Source organism: Mustela nivalis (assembly GCF_964662115.1).
Source record: "Mustela nivalis genome assembly, chromosome: 1".
NCBI classification, from domain to species: domain Eukaryota; kingdom Metazoa; phylum Chordata; class Mammalia; order Carnivora; family Mustelidae; genus Mustela; species Mustela nivalis.
In genome coordinates, this window is record NC_139020.1 from 78,635,210 (window position 1) to 78,654,216 (window position 19,007).

Here is a 19,007-nt window from a genome sequence, read left to right on the forward strand (position 1 = left end):
GTTTAATACATGTTCAAGTATTTAGTGAAGTATCTGGCACACAGAAGAGACTATATAAATGCTCTTACACTTATTTTCATATACAGTGGTCCCCACTTACCTGTGGTTTTATTTTCTGCAGTTTCAGTTACCAGCAGTCAAAAATGATCTGGAAGCATATGTTCCTCCTGATGAATCAGATCATCAGAAGGTCAGTAGTAACCTAATCCTCCGTCACACTGCCAGCATCATTCACCTCTCTTTATCTCATCACATCAGCATTTTATAGCCTACATCATCACAAGAAGGGTGAGTGCAGAATAGTTAACATATTTTGAGAGAGAGAAAGACCCTAGTCACATAACTTTAATTATACTGTGTTGTTGTAATTGTTCTATTTTTGTCAGTAGTTATTGCTGTTCATCTCTCATTATACCTAATTTATAAATCAAGCTTTATCACAGGTATGTGTGCATAGGAAAAAAATATAGTATATATAGGGTTTGGTACTATCTGCAGTTTCAGATGTCTGCTGGGGTCTTGGAATATATTCCAAAAAAAGGGGACTACTGTATTTTCATCTGTGTTTAATATTTTGTCTGTTTTAATACATATGACTATACTGTACATAGAATTTTTCCTTAAAATTTTGCTTCAAATATGAAGTTATCAGAAATTTCCATAGTAAAATGCTGTCGTAGTGAGCAAATTTCCAAGTGTTTTATAAATACTTATATTCTTTTTAAAAAAATTTGATTAGCCAACATATAGTACATCATTAGTTTTTGATGTAGTGTTCATTAGTTGCTTATAATAGCCAGTGCTCATCACATCATGTGACCTCCTTAATGCTATATTCTTAAAAAAATTTTTTTTAATATATTGAGAAAGCCCATGCGTGCACTTGTGGAGCTGGAAGTGTGGAAGGAGGGGCAGAGGGTGTGGAAGAGAGGGAATCTTAAGCAGACTCCAAGTCCAGCATGGGCTCTAGACTTTATTTCATGACCCTGAGATCATGACCTGAGCTGAAAGAGTTGGATGCTTAACCAACTGTGTCGCTTAGGCACCTCAGTACCTGTATTCTTTTAAAAGATATTTCTGGAAGCAAAGCGACACGTAAAGACATACTGTTCTGTAAAAGACAAAACTGTGAAACATATCAATAATCATCGCCAAAGGCTAGGGAGGAGAGGACGAGACCAACCACAAAGTGGCACAAGAGAAATTTGAGGGTGATAACCATAGTCTCTATCTTGGCTGTAGTCTTGGTTGCATGACTGAATATGTTTGTTAAAACTCATATATAAAGGAAGGAATCAACTTTATTGTATTTATGTTGAAGCTAAATAAACTAGACATTTATTTTAAAAAATGCTTCTTTTGATCTGGGAGATTTTGTAGAACATGCAGCTGTGTATAATTCTGATCCTGCAAATTGATTTCCTCAACTTGAATTCATTTTTATTTCCAGTGTTTGAAATGTAACATAAAACATCAGTAGAAGCACTACCAGAGCTGCCACCATCTTTGCAGTACCGGCAGCCCTTCCCCACATTTGGTTAGATAGTCTGTGGCACTTTCTTATCAAAGAATTCCAGCTTCCCTTGCGCGGCTGTCTTAAATGCCATCCCTGCTCCTCCTGTCTGCTCCTACTCATTTCTCCTCTGGAGCTTTAGGCTTCCCCTCACCCAGAAGGGCCTATTTGATATTTATTGATGCTATTTTGAGTGATACTATTTTGTACAGGTCATTTTCTAAATTGTAGCTGCTAGTATTCTGAAAAAAATTCTTTTATGAGTATCTTATATTCATTAACTTAGACAAATTTTATATTTTTTAGATTATTTTTGTTGCCCATTAAAAAAATCATATTAAAGAAGCTCCTACTTGCTATTTTTAAATTATTAAAACAGATGTCAGATCTTATGAAACTTTTTTCCTGCATCAAGATCACATTTTTTTCTCCTCATTTTGTTATGCTATTTTTTAAGTGTTAAAACAGCCCCGATTATTATGACCTTAACTATTATGTTTTATTTATTTTGTGTTTATTGAATATGATTAGTTAATATCTTTTTAAGGATTTTTGTGTGTATGTGCATGGGCGGGGTTGGACAATCTTCCTTAAGTTCTTGGAAAAATTCACCAGGGAAGCCACCTTGGCCTGGAGTTTTCTTTAGGAGGTTTTTAATTATGGATATCTTCTTTGTTCATATTGGTAAGTGTTCATTACATTTGTGTCCATACCACATAAATTTTCAATATTTTATCAGTGTAAAGTTATAACATGCTCATATATATTTTAATTGTTTGTAGGATCTATAGTAATGTTCCTTGGGTGATATGTGTTGTCTCTAGATTTTCCTGATTATTCTTCCAAGAGTTTTACATAACAGGTTACTCTTTTCAAAGAATCAGTTGTGGCTTTAAGTGTATATTTGTTTATTTCATTAATTTCTGCTCCTTCACTCTTCTACTTTCTTTGAGTTTATATTGTTTTTCTTTTTCTTACTTCTTGAGATGTATACTTGATTCATTAATTTTTAACCTTTCCTTTCTGATTTTGCATTTAAATTAAAAGCTATAAATATCCTTTAACATTTCTTTATCTACATCACAAAAATTTGGATATTTCATTTTTTGTTATAATTTTATTATAATTTAGATTTAAAACTTTTCTAATTTTTACTATAATTCATTATTTGACACATGAGTTATTTAGTACTTTTAGATTTCCAAATATAGAGATATTTGCAAGTTGTCTTTTTATTATTGACTTCCATGATTTAGCTTCACTAAATTTCAAGTGATTGAAATTTAGTGAGGGAATCTTAAGCGATTTTAATCACTTGAAATTGCTTTTTACCCAATATATGCTCATTTATTTTTTGTATAAGTGAAATAGTTGAAATAATTGGCTTTGTCTGGGATTTAAAATCTGGTATCCACTGATTTCCAAGAAGCCCACAGATAAGAATTAGGAAATTTGTGAGCTTAAATATGCAAAAAAACTCCTACATCTTTATTTTTATTGATCTCTGACTAAAATTTAATGTTTCCTTCAATATTGAATGAGCAAATCAGAATTGACTACCACTGTAGATATTTTCAAATCACAAAACAACCATTGGAAATATCTTAAATATTTTTCTCCTCCCTATATTAAGATATGGTAGTTATTAGACTAGGTCATCTTGTATAATGCATTAATAAGAAAACACATGTGTTATTGTACCATAGGTTTTTTTTTTAACATTTTAATATTTGAATTTTAATATAATTGGTTTCCTTTGTATTCCTAAACATTGTGTTTTATGCATTTAATAACATTACTCTGAAAAGAATCCAAGGCTTCACCAGACTGCTGAAGGGTCTCATGGCACATACATGTGCACACACACACAGGTACCCACACACACAAGGTTAAGAATACTATTGCAACAGGACGGAAGGCAGAGTATATGGATACAGAAGCAGGGAGTTGAGCTTATTTGGCACTGGAGAGGATTTTGTGCTATTGCTTCTAATTTTCTGCATGATAAGATGTCAAGGTCATCAAGATAGAGTGGGAAAGGAGGGAGGAGATAATGGAAATTTGAGTATAGAAAAGAAGGTGTGAATTAGTTTTCCAAGAGAAGAAGGAAGTTAATTTACTAGGAGAATGCAGTTAGATTGCAGGGTAGTGCTGACTTCAAGGGAGACCACAATTGTGTGTCTTTAACCTGCTCTGTTCAACTGCACAGAACAGAACAGTATCCAACTCTTTACTCACTCCCAGCACTGCAGAGGGAAGCAAGAGTTGAATTAAACAGAATTAAGATTTTCCAAAAGAGAAGGATGAGGGAGAAAGGAGCAAGGAAAATGAATGGCCCATATAAAAGAATGATGCCGGAGAGGGATTCCTGATCCCCAGTGGGATAAAGAGAGAAGTGATAACATAAAGGAGTTTTTAGTCAGTTGTAAAGTCAGTGGATAGGAGGTTTCTACAAGGTGGATGAATTTGTAGAGTGAAGGATGCTGCAGTAAACTAAAGAGAGAGGAGGTAGGTTCAAGAGAGAGAATGAAAAAAAAAGTTCTTAAATACAGTTCTTAAATAACAGAAATTATAGTTTAAAGGAGTGAGAAGCAAGTGAATGTTTTAAGGAGGTTTGTAAGCTTACAACTGAAATTTTGACATGAAAATCATTGCCCTCTTTTCCCAACTGTCTGATTCCAAAGTTTCAAAGCCTAACCCTCCATGCATCATCTTCTCTGTCTCTGATTTTGCTGAATAGAGGAAATTGGTTTCCCTTTCAGTATTCCTGAGATGGAAGCTGTTATGGAGTAGCAATTTGGCCTAGGGTTAGTATTTATTTTGTGTTTGCTCTGTACTCTGTACTATTAGGCAGTTTTTGTGAGTCTTTCACACAAAATCCTATGACATGTAGTTGAATAAACTGAAGCTTGAAGAAGGAAATTAATAGGATTAACGTAAAACAGATATACGTAACGGAGCTAGAATTTTAAAAAAAGTGTTTGACTATAAACTGTTGATTTTTCCATGCTGTTACCTTGTTCAGGACCCTTGTTTTACCACCATTTGTAGGAGATATTTATACACAAGCCTAACTTTGGTCATTAGTGATGCTTCCCTGGAGAGATCCATTCTTGCTCTTAAATGACATTGGAACATAAATCTTACTTAATTTTGCCATAGTTTATTAAATTAGTTGAACCTTAATTTTTTTCTTTTTTTCTCTTCTTGTCTATCTTCCTCAAGCCAGCAATCTGCTTTGAGACTATATAAATAAAATGTGCCCCCAAGTCCTTCTGCTTAAGAGTATTCAAATTTATGTGTCTTCTTTCTTCTCTCTTACATTATATTATTCTCAGCATTATAATTTCTGTAAATTGTGATTCAAGTTGTTCCTATACAATGTCAGAATGACCAATTTGTTATGTAATTCATGGAAGGAAAATCAAATTATCTGTTAAATAATATGTATATCTAGCATGCTGTAGAGTGACTAAATTTTTATACTGTAATTGGATTAGTTTTGTGCTGCCTAGATTTAACCCATGTATTATGAAGATAAAACACTTTAATATAAGACTCCTGGTTCAGCTGAACATACTCATCCATTCCTTTATGTACCCAGCCTACACTAACTCCAAAGTATTGAAAGGATGTGGTATAAGAAGTAGCATTGTTTCTAAAATTTCTCTTAGCTGTGGGACGTCCTTAGGAATCATTAGATTTTTTTTTAAAATACTATTTATTTATTAATTTATTTATTTGAGAAAGAGAGAGAGGAGGGGCAGAGGGAGAAGGAGAAAAACTCAAAGCAGACCCCATGCTGAGTTTGGAGCCTGATGTGGGGCTTAATCTCACAAGCCTGAGATCATGACCTGAGCTGAAATCAAGGGTCAGTTGCTTAACTGACTGAGACAGACAGATGCCAACTTCAGGAGATTAAAAAAAAAAAAGTGATGAGGGAGTCAGCTACAGTCTTCTGATCTACCAGCTGAGCTATTGAAGGGACTGAAGAAATCAGAGAGGGAGATAAACCATGAGAGGCTCTTGACTATAGGAACAAAACTAAGGGTTGCTGGAGGGGAGGTAGAGGTGGGGTGGCGTAACTGGGTGATGGGCATTAAGGAGGACACGTGATGTGTTGAACACTGGGTGTTATACCTCACTGATGAATTACAGAACTCTACATCTGAAACTAAAGATGTACTATATGTTGGCTAGTTGAATTTAAATTTAAAAAATTGTGATGGGGACCCACTCCTATATATTTTAACTTAGTGGTTCCTAGGTGGAGGTGGATTACCTTTGTGGCAGTAGGGAAAGACACCCTCTCCTTCCCCCCCAAGGATGCTGTTGCTTAGAGGCATGATTTATCTATCAGAAGACATACTAGGGCAAGCAGTCCCAAACCTCTTTACCTCTTTGGTTAGACATTTGTGCAGGGCCCCAATAAGCAGCCCTGGGTCTTAGCATCTTGAAAATGTTCTTTCTCTGTCATTGTTAGGGATGCTATTGTATTAAATGCTCTCCTTAAGTGAATATTGGCTGTAGGCCTCTGCCTCTCTGACTACTATGTCCATTTGTATTGGGAAAACTAGACCTTCTGAATTATTTTTCCACTAAATATATTCTAATGCTCTATAGAATTATCTCCCTTCCATCACCTGTGTTTATGATGCCAAGTAATAAAACAAAGTAAATATATTATCTACATATACCATTTATGTGTTCCTAAGTTCCAGGTTTACTTAAAGTTTACAATAGTGAGTAAAATTAATAGCTTTAATTTTAAAACTAATAATTATAAATTTAGTAAATTTATTGCCTGTTCTGAATTGACCACTATTTACTGAGTTCTGCTAGGATGATACTCTGTGGTACCTACAAATATAAGGGTATGAAAAAAATTCTTGCCTGGGAAAGTTAGCACTTAGGACTAGAAAAGTCTGTGATTATAAAGTTAAACTTCAATTTTTTTTTTAATTTTTGGAATTTGCCAAGCTACTAGAAGGGATGGTATAAATTTGTCAAATCTCAGAAACAAATAATGCCAGAAAGAGCAAGATAGAATTGATCAGGGAGGCATTATCTAGGACATAGGATAAAAATGGCTTTGAATTCTTAAGGAAAAAACTCAAGGACACTTACTTTTTAGAGACTTTGACTATTCTGAAGTTACTCTATCCATGACAAAGGTAATGATTTTGAAAAGTAAATGCAACACCTCAGAATAGCTCTCCTTTAAAAAAGATCTAAATGTAATTTTCCTATTCAGGAAGTAGAGATGGATTTTGCACTTTAAAAAATGAAATCAGAGTTCTAAAGAGAAAGAACAAAGTAGAGACAAAAGGGTATAAAATAGTTCAGTAACTATGATGAAAGTTACTAAGATGATCTCAGGTCATAATTAAAAATAAATCTATACCTGAAACAGACTCTAAGGTTTTAACAACAAACTAGCCATAAGTAGACATTATTTTTCTTGCAAGTTTCATGTTGGTTATTATTTTTCTACTTTATAAAATCTTTATGTGCATTTTTCTGGTGATAATTGGAAGATTACTCCTATTGTACACCCAATTATCCAACTAAAAAAATTTCTTAAATGTCTAGTATCATGGCCATTATATTTATATAATGCTACCTACCATTCCACTTATTTATGCTTTTAAAAAGATTAAAATATTTAAATTAATGTTGCTTTTATGAAAATTTTCATGTAAGAAAACAATATTCATACTTATTTTTTTCAAATGTTAGAACTGTCCCCAGATTAATGGTGAGATTACAAAGAATGAGCTAGATTTCTAATGCCACAGTTGTGTTGTCTTACGGAGGCTGGCAAATGAACAAGCATCTATTTCAAGATGATTTAAAATTCAAAACCAAATGTGCAATTTGAAAAGCAGCCATGATTATTTCAGTGAATATTACTGTTTACTATATACCAGGCTCTAGGAATGTCAACACAAAGCAGGATATCACCAGTGGGGGGGAGTTTTTGCTCATTAATGTGTTTCTCAAATGTCAGATAATGAATGATCTCAAAACTTGAATCACAGAGGTCTCTGTGGGGCAGATGAATCACTGTTTCATTATGAAACTTATTTAAATCCTTAAAATAACAAAATATGTTATTTTCTCCTTCATCAGTAATACGTTCTACTGGTTATTTACAAGACCATTTTTTTTATAGATAAATACCATATGATTTTACTCGTATGTGAAGCATAAGAAACAAAATATATAAGCAAAACAAAAGAAAAGGGAGAGAGACAAATCAAGAAACAGACTCTTAACTATACTGAACAAAGTAGTGGTAGCCAGAGGGGAGGGAGGTCATGGAATGGGTGAAGGTGATGGGGGTTACAAAGTGCAACATGACCATTTTAATTAAAAGTAAAACACAGATATAGAAACTCTTCAAAAACAGATGGATAGTTTATTGATGTATTTAAGGCAAGCACTGTGTAATCTGTAGCAAGTCAAGGAATGGAACTTTGTTAGCTTCCCCAGAAGTTCCCTCATGTATGCAGTCCCTCAAAAGTGATTGCAACTTTACTAGTCAAATGTCCTGAGTCTTTTACTACATACTATGTAAGTGGGAGTTTGAGGGAAATAAAATGAAAAAACTATAAATTAAAAAAGACTTTGAAAACATTTATCCCAACTCCTAAAATGACCACTTCCTTCTTTTCTTTGTAGTTTTCTTACCCAAGTGTGAATTCCTAAAAGGTATAGTTTAGTCTTGCTTCTTTAAAATTTTACTTGAAATGTCTTTAAAGTCTCTTTTAACTTGCAGGTTTTTCATTTTGTGTCTTTCCAACTCCCACTTACATCGTAGGTAGTAAAAAAAACCTCAGGATATTTGACAGTAAAGTTTTCTGCTATCAGGATTTGGCTGATATCCTTTTCATGGTCAACATCATCCTATACCTCTGTCCTTGTAAAATGGTAACTGGTACCTGGAGTTCAATCCATTGACTGAGCTCAGATTGAATCCCTTTGGCAAGACTCTAGGTCCTGGTGTGTTCCTTCATCAAAAGGCATGTAATGTCAACTTTTGTCTTTTTTTGGAGTTAGAAGGTGCTCAGTGCTCCACGATCAAGTGGGCTCCTGAGTCCTTTTGTCATGACCTTACAAGTTTTTGATAACTTCTTCACTCTATGGTTGGACAAGCTTTCCAGGCTCATCATTCACATTTTAATGTGAAATTTGTCTCCCTGTGATTTTTGTAGGGGTCGTTGCTCAAATAGCTTTTCTCCTTTCACAGTGTTCTCTCATCTCTTATTTTTGCGTAGTTTTCCAAAGGATGGACTCTTACTTTTTGAGATGTCCTGGCTCTCTTCCCCTTCCCCACTTTACCTAGACCTTCTATTTTCTTCATCTCTGTTTCATATACCCTGCTTGATTTTGAAACTACTTCCAGCAGTTTCTCCTCAATGTAGACTCTTTCCTAAAAAAGAGCCATGACAAGTTGGTTTCAAGAGTACCCAGGCTCTGGGAGCTAAACCTCTCAATCTTTTTAGTTCCCCTCATGGAATCCTTTTATTCATCCAATATTGAATTGAGGAAAACCTCTCCTGGTTTTAACTCTTATTTCCAAATCAGCTTGATATGCTTTCCAGTGATAAGCTGTTAGCTCTTGTGGGGTTTTCTTATTCTTAGATCCATCAGATTCCCTGCCTTTTTCTTCTGCTTTTTCTTGTTCAAGTGTTAATGCCATCAAGTCTTGTGGTTATAGTTTGTCTTATTCTTTTTTTTTTTTAATTTTTTATTTTTTATAAACATATATTTTTATCCCCAGGGGTACAGGTCTGTGAATCACCAGGTTTACACACTTCACAGCACTCACCAAATAACATACCCTCCCCAATGTCCATAATCCCACCCCCTTCTCCCAAACCCCCTCCCCCCAGCAACCCTCAGTTTGTTTTGTGAGATTAAGTTTGTCTTATTCTGCTTAATATTTTGAGCTTCATGAGGGAAGTGTGTCAGTAATGTTTTTCATGGCTTATTTAGTATGGTTCTCCAGTCTGTTTTTATTCATGCTTGTTGCTATCCCATCTTTCCAGAATCTTCTTATGCTAGATTTTGGTATAGATAATTTGTAGTGGGTCCCAAATTTTAATAAACATATATGGAAGAAAATAGATTGAGAGTGTTCTTTTCATTACTTATCAGTAGTAATTTTTTTAAAAGGGGTTACTCTTCTCAGAAAACCTCTATGAAGCTAAGACAGTAATACAGGGAAAATAGTTACAGAAAATAAAGTAATACATTAAAGTAGCCATGGTAAATAATATACCTATATTCAGAAAATAGACTCCATGATATTTTTGCCATGTAAATATCATAAGAATATGATGATTTTATTATCTCATAAGGACCTACTTCTGAATGTTTATTCCTTTTGAAATAAATACCTCTTTCTAATGTCATTGTGGAACACTTTTAAGAGAAAGGTAGGAAAACTATTTCAAGGTTGTCCTTTTTAAAAATAAGATCCCCATAAAGACATAAAGCTCTGGGAGACTGAAATTGCCTTGCTGGATGAGTGGGTTGAATAGCTTGGAAGGCAATATCATCTCTTTCAGGTCATCAGAACATCATTTAGTAATCACTGATAATACTGCTAAAGATAGTATCCCTGTGGTTCTTAAGAGTTAATGCAGCTTCCAGGGAAGGGAGAGGCAGAATGCAATAAGCATTGGGGTTAGAAACATAAGATCTTGCACCAGTCCTGATGTTTCCATTTATGATGTATGAGATCATGGGAAAGTCATTTAATTTCTTTAAGCCTTGAGTTTTTCACCTGTAAAATGTATATTATAGTAATTGGTGGCAAAGTAAAGGACCGTGAGGTAATTCGAAACAATTATAAGTGTTATTATGAAAATACCAGTTTCTAGGGAGTGGCCGATACACATAACAGCTGCATCTTTTTCCTCAGTTTTCAGTCTTCAGCAAGTAGCACAGCACCCATTCAGTTGCCCAAGCCAGAAGTTCCAATTATTCCTTGTCCTTTCTACTGGCATCTAAATAATCACCAGGGCCTACAAAGTCGACTTCTTAAATATCTTTCAGATCTGTTTGTCACTATACTTATTACTACTGTAATTCAGACCATCACTGCCTTTTGTCTGAATTATTGCTAGAGGAGCCTCTGACTCCTTCAAAAATTCATGAGTCTAAGACTCAGCTTCCTCTCTGACTGAAATGTTATCCCATGTAGACAGAGGTTAAATGAAATAAAAGAAATCAATGGATATGAAGAAGTTAAAGATACTTAATTGGTGTACTTGAGGCACTGCTAGAATATAGGAGACTCCTGTTCAGTTACTGGGTAACACCTTTAGTAGGACTCTAATCAACAACCCGCGGGCCTTCTCTCTTGCCTCAGAGTCCACCTTGGAACCTCTGTGTCTCCTGAGGAAGGCTTAGAGTGCCATGATAATAACACTATCACCCCTTCCCCACGTAGCCTTCAGTAAATTTCTGACTAGAGTTGGTATCTACATATCCCAGCTCCCTTGCCCTCCGGGAAAACTTTCAGGGACAAAATTAAAAATTTAAGAGACAAGACGTCTTTGTACCTAAAAGATTTTTAAAAACTTAAAAAAATGATTGAACTCAAAATCTGCCATCCGATGGCTGTGTTTAAGTGACAGCTTCTTGGCTGGCTTTTTTGACTTTTAATAAGCCTTATGATGTCAGTGGTTGTCATCTTCAACATCACTCATCTCTTCTGCCTGCAGGCCACTTGTGTTTTGGATGTCAAGGCAAGGCAGTTACCTGGCAGTTTTGGATGGCTTTCATTCTGTTGTCAATGAGGAGGAATTGCTGTCTTTGAAATGACTCATTACCTTCTACAGTCTTCCTACTGACACAACCTTGAATTTGATAAGCATTTTGAGTCAGATATATTCAAAGTATTGTTTAACAATAGGTCATATTTTTTAGTTATTTTTGCTTTTGTTTTCCAGAAAGACACCAGGAGTCACATTTTCCCAGCCAGCTGGTACTCTGGGTGTTAGTTCTTAAGGACACATTAGTAAATCTTACAGCTCCGTGGAACCCTGTTCTTGAAGCAAATGCCCATCTTGTAAGACTCCAAAAAGAAATATCACCCCAGGGTTGAAAAATCCTTCTGTGAGAAAGTTAATGTCCTCTTTCTGCCTGGCTTCCTAAATTAGGATTATATTTTAATGTCTACCTTATGTAGTTCTATCCCTCTGCTCAGTTGGAAATAAATATCCAGTGGAGAGAAAAATATTAAATTATACCGTACCACTCAATTGTACAATGGGAATATTTGAAAAGTTTCTAATAGACAACTTATATTCTAGTTACTATGTTAGGTAAAACCTTTCTTCAGAGTTGTACAACTGTCAATTAATTATTTATAAATCAATAGGAAAATATCTAAAACAGAAAGATAAAAATACACTTGATATTTAGAAGTAGAATCATCACAGAGAGTTGAAAATACCTGCTTATGTGGGATAAGAAATAGGGAGAGATAATCCCCCTCCCCCTGCCCACAGGCCTTATGAAACTATTAGACTTCAAGTTATATGTGTCTTACTTTATAGAAATTAAAAAAGAGGGCTATAAAGAGATTTATAAGTCCAGAAGAAAACATTTTTAAAAGTATACATTTGTTTTTAAATTAAATTAAAATTATATAAGGATAAAGCTCTATTTAATTTGAAGAGAATTGGTTGAGAAGTGATAACTTAATAATTGCCATCTCTTATGGCAATTAGGCAAAGTAGAAAAATATATCATTTGTTCTCTTTATTGTTTCAGTTTAATTACTTAGAAATTGTTTTTATTATTTAGGTATTGTTGATATACAGTATTGTATTAGTTTCAGATGCACTGTATAGTGATTGGACCATTCTATACATTATATGATGCTCACAACAAGCGTAGTTACCATCTATCACCGTAGTGTTGTTATAATTGACTATATCACCTTTGCTTTAATTTTTATCTTCATCACTTATTTATTTTATAATGGAAATTTGTACCTCTTAATTTCTTCACCTGTTTTGCCCATGGTCTCACATTCTCTCTTTTGGCAACCATCAGTTTGCTCTCTGTATTTATGAGTCTCTTTTGTTTTTTGTTTGTTTGTTTTATTTTGTTTTTTAGATTTTTGGTATTTATCTTCCTAAGACTGACCTATTTCACGTAGTATAATACTCTCTAGGTTCATCAGTGTTGTTACAAATGGCAAGGGCTCATTCCTTTTTTTTTTTTTTTTTTAAAAGATTTTTTATTTATTTGACAGACAGAGATCACAAGTAGGCAGAGAGGCAGAGAGAGAGAGAGGGGGAAGCAGGCTCTCCACTGAGCAGAGAGTGCGAGGCAGGGCTTGATCCCAGAACCCTGGGATCATGACCTGAGCCAAAGGCAGAGGCTTTAACCCACTGAGCCACTCAGGCGCCCCCTGGGCTCATTCCTTTTTATAGCTGAGTAATATTCTATGGTATATATTCAAAGGAGGTGAAAGCACTTCAAAAAGATATCTGCATCCCCCACATTCATAGCAACATTACTTTTAGTAACCAAGACATGGAAACAACCTAAGTGTTCACTGATGGCTGAATGAATAAAGAAGTTGTGATATGCACGCATGCATGCACATACACGTGTGCGCGCGTGCACACACACACACACACACACGAATGTTATTAAGCCATAAAAAATGAGGCAATCCTACCATTTGTGACAACATGGATGGACCTTGAAGGCATTGAGCTAAATGAAATAAATCTGACAGAGAAAGACAAATAGTGTATGATTAAAATACAACAACAACAAAACAGGGGTGCCTGGGTGGCTCAGTGGGTTAAAACCTCTGCCTTCAGCTCAGGTCATGATCCCAGGGTTCTGGGATTGAGCCCCGCATTGCATTGGGCTCTCTACTCAGCGGGGAGCCTACTTGCCCCCTCTCTCTGCCTGCCTCTCTGCCTACTTGTGATCTCTGCTGTCAAATAAATTAAAAAAAATCTTTTAAAAAAGCAAATAAAACAACAATAAACTAGGAAAAGAGATCACACTTGTGGTTAGGTGGAAATAAGGTGAGGGAAAATTGTGGTCAAAAGGTGCAAATTTCCTGGTATAAGATAAATAAGTACTAGGGATGTAATATACAACATGATAACTGAAGTTAATGGTGCTGTATAATCTAGGAAAGTTGTTAAGACAATAAATCCTCTGAGTTCTCATCACAAGGAGAACAATTATTTTCTTTTCTTGTCTCTTTTCTTTTTATTGTATCTGTATGAGAAGATTGATATTAGCTGAACCTATTGTGTAATCATTTCATAATATATGTAAATCAAACCATTATGCTGTAATATTTTATTTTATTTTTTATTTTATTTTTTTTTTAAAGATTTTATTTATTTATTTGACAGACAGAGATCACAAGCAGGCAGAGAGGCAGGCAGAGAGAGAGAGAGAGGAGGGAGCAGGCTCCCTGCTGAACAGAGAGCCCGATGTGGGACTCGATCCCAGGACCCTGAGATCATGACCTGAGCCGAAGGCAGCGGCTTAACCCACTGAGCCACCCAGGTGCCCTATGCTGTAATATTTTAAACTTATAGAGTAATATATGTCAAATATTTCTTAACAAAACTAGGGAAAAAATAAAGTGGATTATCTGGCATGACTGCCTGTAAACCTAAGATTTTAGATTCAGTAAATCTAAAAAAGAAAAAATACTGTGGATAATAAGAAAAATAAAAGAATAATAAGAATTGTTTCTGCCTTCTCCCTGGATTCTGTGGGCCCTTGTAGGACTAGAAGTCCTTATTGGACCCATCAATAGCAGATGAAATAGTGATTTGTGTCTGTAGTTCTCATAGTAGAGGTATTTAACCTCCTTAGTTAAATTTATTTCTAAGTCTTGTTTTTGATGCTATTGTAAATGGGATCAATTTATTTCTTTTTTGGAAAATGCATTATTAGTATATAGAAATACTACAGATTTTTTTTTTGTATGCTTAATATGTATCTTGCAAATTTACCGAATACATCAATTAGAACAGTTTTTGGATGAGTCTTTAGGATTTTTTTATATATAAAACCTTACCATCTATAAAGAGACAATTTTACTTCTTCCTTTCCAATTCTGATGTCAGGTTTTTTTGTTTGTTTTTTTGTTTTTTTGTTTTTCTTGCCTGATTGCACTAGTTAAGAATTCTATTCCTTTGTTGAATATGAATGGTGAAAATACGCACTCTTGTCTTAACTCCTAATCTCCTAATCTTAGAGGAAAGGCTTGCAGTCTTTCATCATTGAATGTAATGTTAACTATGGGCTTATTATATATAGCCTTTATTATGTTGAGATATGTTTTTTCTGTGCCTAATTTGTTAAGAGATTTTGTTAGGGACAATGTTTTTTCTACATCTATTGAGATGATCATGATTCTTTTCTTTCATTCTATTAATTTCTTTCATTCACATTAATTGATTTGCCTACATTGAGACATCTTTGCCTCCCAGGGATAAATCCCACTTGCTTATGTCGAATGATCCTTTTAATGTGATACTAAATTTAGTCTGATAGCATTTTATTTTGTTTATTTATTTATTTTTAATAGTATTTTATTGAGAATTTTTGCATCCGTATTAATCAGGGATAATTGGCCTGTAGCTTTCTTTTCTAGTAATATCCTTTTATGGTTTTGGTATCTGGAAAATGGTGGCTTTGTGAAATGAGTTTGGAGGTATTTTCTCCTTTTCAATTTTTTGGAAGAGTTTGAGAAGAATTGGTGTTAGTTTTTCTCTAAATATTTGGTAAAATTCACCAATGAAGCTCTCTTGTCCTGGGTTTTTCTTTACCAGGAAATTTTTGTTTACTGACAGTCTCCTTAATAGTAATTGATCTATTCATATTTTCTATTTTTTTTATTTAGTCTTGCTAAGTTGTATGTTTCTAAGAACATTTCCATTCCATCTAGATTGAGCAGTTTGTTGTATATAGTTGGTTATAGTAGCTTCTTAATGATCTCTTAAATTTCTATGGTATCTGTTGTAATATCTCCTTTGTTCATTTATACATTTTCTTGATTTGGGTCCTTTGTCCCCCTTGGTTGGTGTAGTTCAAGGTTTGTCAATTTTGTTTGTCTTTTCAAAGAATCAACTCTTAGTTTGGTTCGTCCTCTCTATTGTTTCTGTTTTCTAATTTATTTTTGCTCTAACCTTTATTTCCTTTTTTCTGCTAACTTAAGGTTCAGTTTGTTCTTTTTCTAGTTTCTTAAGGCCTAGATTTAGGTTGTCTATTTGGAATCTTTCTGTCTTCTTGATGTAGCTGTTTATGGTTATGAAGTTTCCTATTGGAACTGGTTTTGCTGCATCCCACAAGTTCTGGTGTGATGTGTTTCTATTTCTACAAGTCTTTTAAAAACTCTGTTCTTTAAAATTTTCCCTTTAAGTTTTTCTTTGATCCATTGGGTGTTCAGGAAAGTGTTGCCTAATTTTCACTTGTTCAGGAATTTTCCAGTTTTCCTCTTGTTACTGATTTCTAGTTTCATGCCATTGTCGTCAGGGGAGATACTTGGTATGATGTCAGTCTTCTTGAATTTGCTAAGACTTGTTTTGTGGCATAACATACTATCTTTTCTAGAAAATGGTCCATGTGCACTTGAGAAGAATGTGTATTCTGCTGTTGTTGGGTAGAATGTTCTATATATGTCTGTCAAGTCCATTTGGTCTATAGTGTTGTCCATATCCTCTATGTCCTTATTGATGCTGTGTCTCAATGATCCATTCATTGTTGAGAGCTGGGTATTAAAGTTCTCAACTATTGTATTACTATTTATTTTTTTTAAGCTTTATTAGTTTTTGCTTTAAATATTTAGGTGCTCCAGATTTGGGTACATAAATATTTACAATTTTTTTATCTTTTTAAGGTATTGACCCTTTTTCATTATATAATTACTCTTTTTGTCTCCTTTTACCATGTTTTGTTAAAGTCTGTTTTATCTGATATAAATAGAACTACTCCTGCTTGTTGTTGTTATTTTGTTATCCTTTGCTTGAAATGTCCTTTTTCATCCCTTCACTCTCGTCCTATCTATGTGTGTCTTTGAAGCCAAAGTGAGTCTCCAGTAGGCTGCATATTGTTGGGTTTTGTTTTTTATCCTTTCAGCCATTCTGTGCCTTTTAATTGGAAAATTAATCTATTTAAATTTAAAATGATTATTGATAGGTAAAGACTTATTATGGTCATTGTGCTTATTTTCTGGTCTATAGATCTGTTGTTCCTTGTTTCTTACCCTGCTTTTTTTTGTGTAAGCTTTGATGTCTTTTGGTGTTAGTGTGCTTTGACTTCTTTATTGTATTCTTCTGTGTAATTACTACAGGACTTTCTCTTGTGGTTACATGAGGATAACATAAAATGTCTGAAACTTATAACACCCTATTCTAAACGGATAATAGCTTAACTTCAGTAGAATTTGTAAATTGGACATTTTTACTTCTTCCCCTCACATTTTATTACAATTTAAATGTTTTTTACATTGTGTAACTAGTAACAGATTATTGGTAGTTATGGTTATTTTTTATTACTTTTTTTAACTTTCAAACTAGAATTGTAAGTGAATTAAGTACCACTATTCCCATATTGCTGTCTACCTATAAGTATATATTTACCATTACTGTAAAGATTTATACCACTCTTTTATGTTTCTATGATGTTAATTAGCATTCTTTTGCTTCTACTCAAAGAAGTCCCTTTAGCATTTTATGTAAGACAGGCCTGGTGGTAGTGAACTACCTCATCTTTTATTTGTTCAGGAAAGACTTTATCCCTCCTTAATTTCCAAAGGACAGCTTCACTGGGTATAGTGTTCTCAGTTGACTGTTATTTTCTTTTAATGTTTTGAATATAATGTCCCATTCTCTCCTGACTTTAAAAGTTTCTCCTGTTGAGAAATGCACTGATAGTCTTATGGAGGTTCCCTTAAGGTGTTTGTAACTTACTTTTTTCTCTGATGCTCATATAATTGTCTTTGACTTTTGGGTCATTTTTATTTAATTATAATGTCTCTCAGTATAGTGGTATTCAGATTCAACCTATTTGGATTCCTTTGGGCTTTGTGGATCTGGATCTGCAGGTTTGGGACATTTGCAGCCATTATTTCTTTATTTTGGGGGGGGGGATTTTATTTATTAATTTGACAGAGAGAGACACACAGTGAGAAAGGGAACACAAGCAGAGGGAGGGGGAGAGGGATAAGCAGACTTCCTGTCGAGCAGAGAGCCTGATGCAGGACTCGATCCCAGGACCCTAACTTGAAATGTCCTTTTTCATCCCTTGGGATCATGACTTGGGATCACGACTTGGGCCAAAGGCAGATGCTTAATGACTGAGCTACCCAGGCACCCCTGCCATTATTGCTTTAAATATACTTTCTATCTCTTTCTCTTTATCTTTTTCTGGAATCCCCATAAAGTACATATTGTTTCTTTTCATTGTGTTCTATAATTCCCATATGCTTTCTTCAATCTTTTTCATTTCTTATTCTTTTCTTACAACTTTGAGTAATTTCCAATATTTTATCCTCCAGCATTCCTTCTTCAGGTGAGTCTACTTTTGAACTTTCTATTGAGTTCTTCAGTTCAGTTTATTGTATCTTTTAATGTAAGAATTCCTGTTGTTGTTGTTTTTTCATGGTTGCTATTTCCTTGTTGAGCTTCTTATTTTGTTTTTTCATTGTTTCCTGAATTTCATTTGTCTGGGTTTTTTTGTTTGTTTGTTTGTTTGTTTTGTAGTTTGGTAAACTTCCTTAAGAAGATTATTCTGAAATCTTTGTTCATAGTTCATAGATTATTTCCTTTATTAGAGCTTTATTAGTTTCCTTTGGTGGTACCATATTTACCTGATTTTTTTGTTATCTTCCTTTTCATATGTTGTTATCTGTGCTTTGAGTAATCAGGCTCTTCTTTCAGACTTCATAGTTTTTCTTTGGCAAAGGCAGTTATTTGCTAGTCAGCTTATTTTGGGTTTCTGGGTGTGGTCTGCCGGCGATATCCTTGGGAAGGTGGGGCTTGCTCTTATACTCTATTTTTGGGTGAAGCAACTGTTTGAGCTCTGAAGATGGGGATAAGAGTGTATGCCACTGGCTTATAACAGTTTGAAAGGACTGTTGGTTTTGTTCTCTACCCAAGTTGAACTGTAGGATGGACTCCATGATTACCTGGATTCTCTGGTAAGATTTACTAGATGGTCAGGACTAGGTACTATATTCAGTAGTAGATGAGGCTAGAAATTAGCTTTCTTCCTCTGACAGGGCAGCAAGACAGGGCCCAGGGCTGGTATAGCCTCTAGTTTGGGAACCCGAACTAGGCCAGTGTACACTGAATTCCCTGGTCATGTAAGGTGACTAGTTTTGCTCTGCAGGTGGGGGAAGCTGTGACCCATGCTTTCTGTTCAAATGCCACTGTACATGTGACTGCTGAATGGGCTTTGTAGCTTCCTGTGTTCTCTGGTT

At 34.7% G+C, this 19,007-nt stretch overlaps 1 long non-coding RNA gene across 6 annotated transcripts in view; it reads left to right on the top strand.

The window, feature by feature from the left end:
- The window catches only part of LOC309871013, a 192,067-nt gene that overhangs the window by 116,067 nt on the left and 56,993 nt on the right, over window positions 1-19,007 (top strand). For 2 of the 6 annotated variants that reach the window (XR_014314943.1, XR_014314944.1), the window contains exon 3: window positions 122-288. The exons of the other annotated variants lie outside the window; for them this stretch is intronic. This is a non-coding gene — a long non-coding RNA (uncharacterized lncRNA). The remainder of the gene's footprint in view (window positions 1-121; window positions 289-19,007) is intronic. 6 annotated transcript variants of the gene reach the window in all.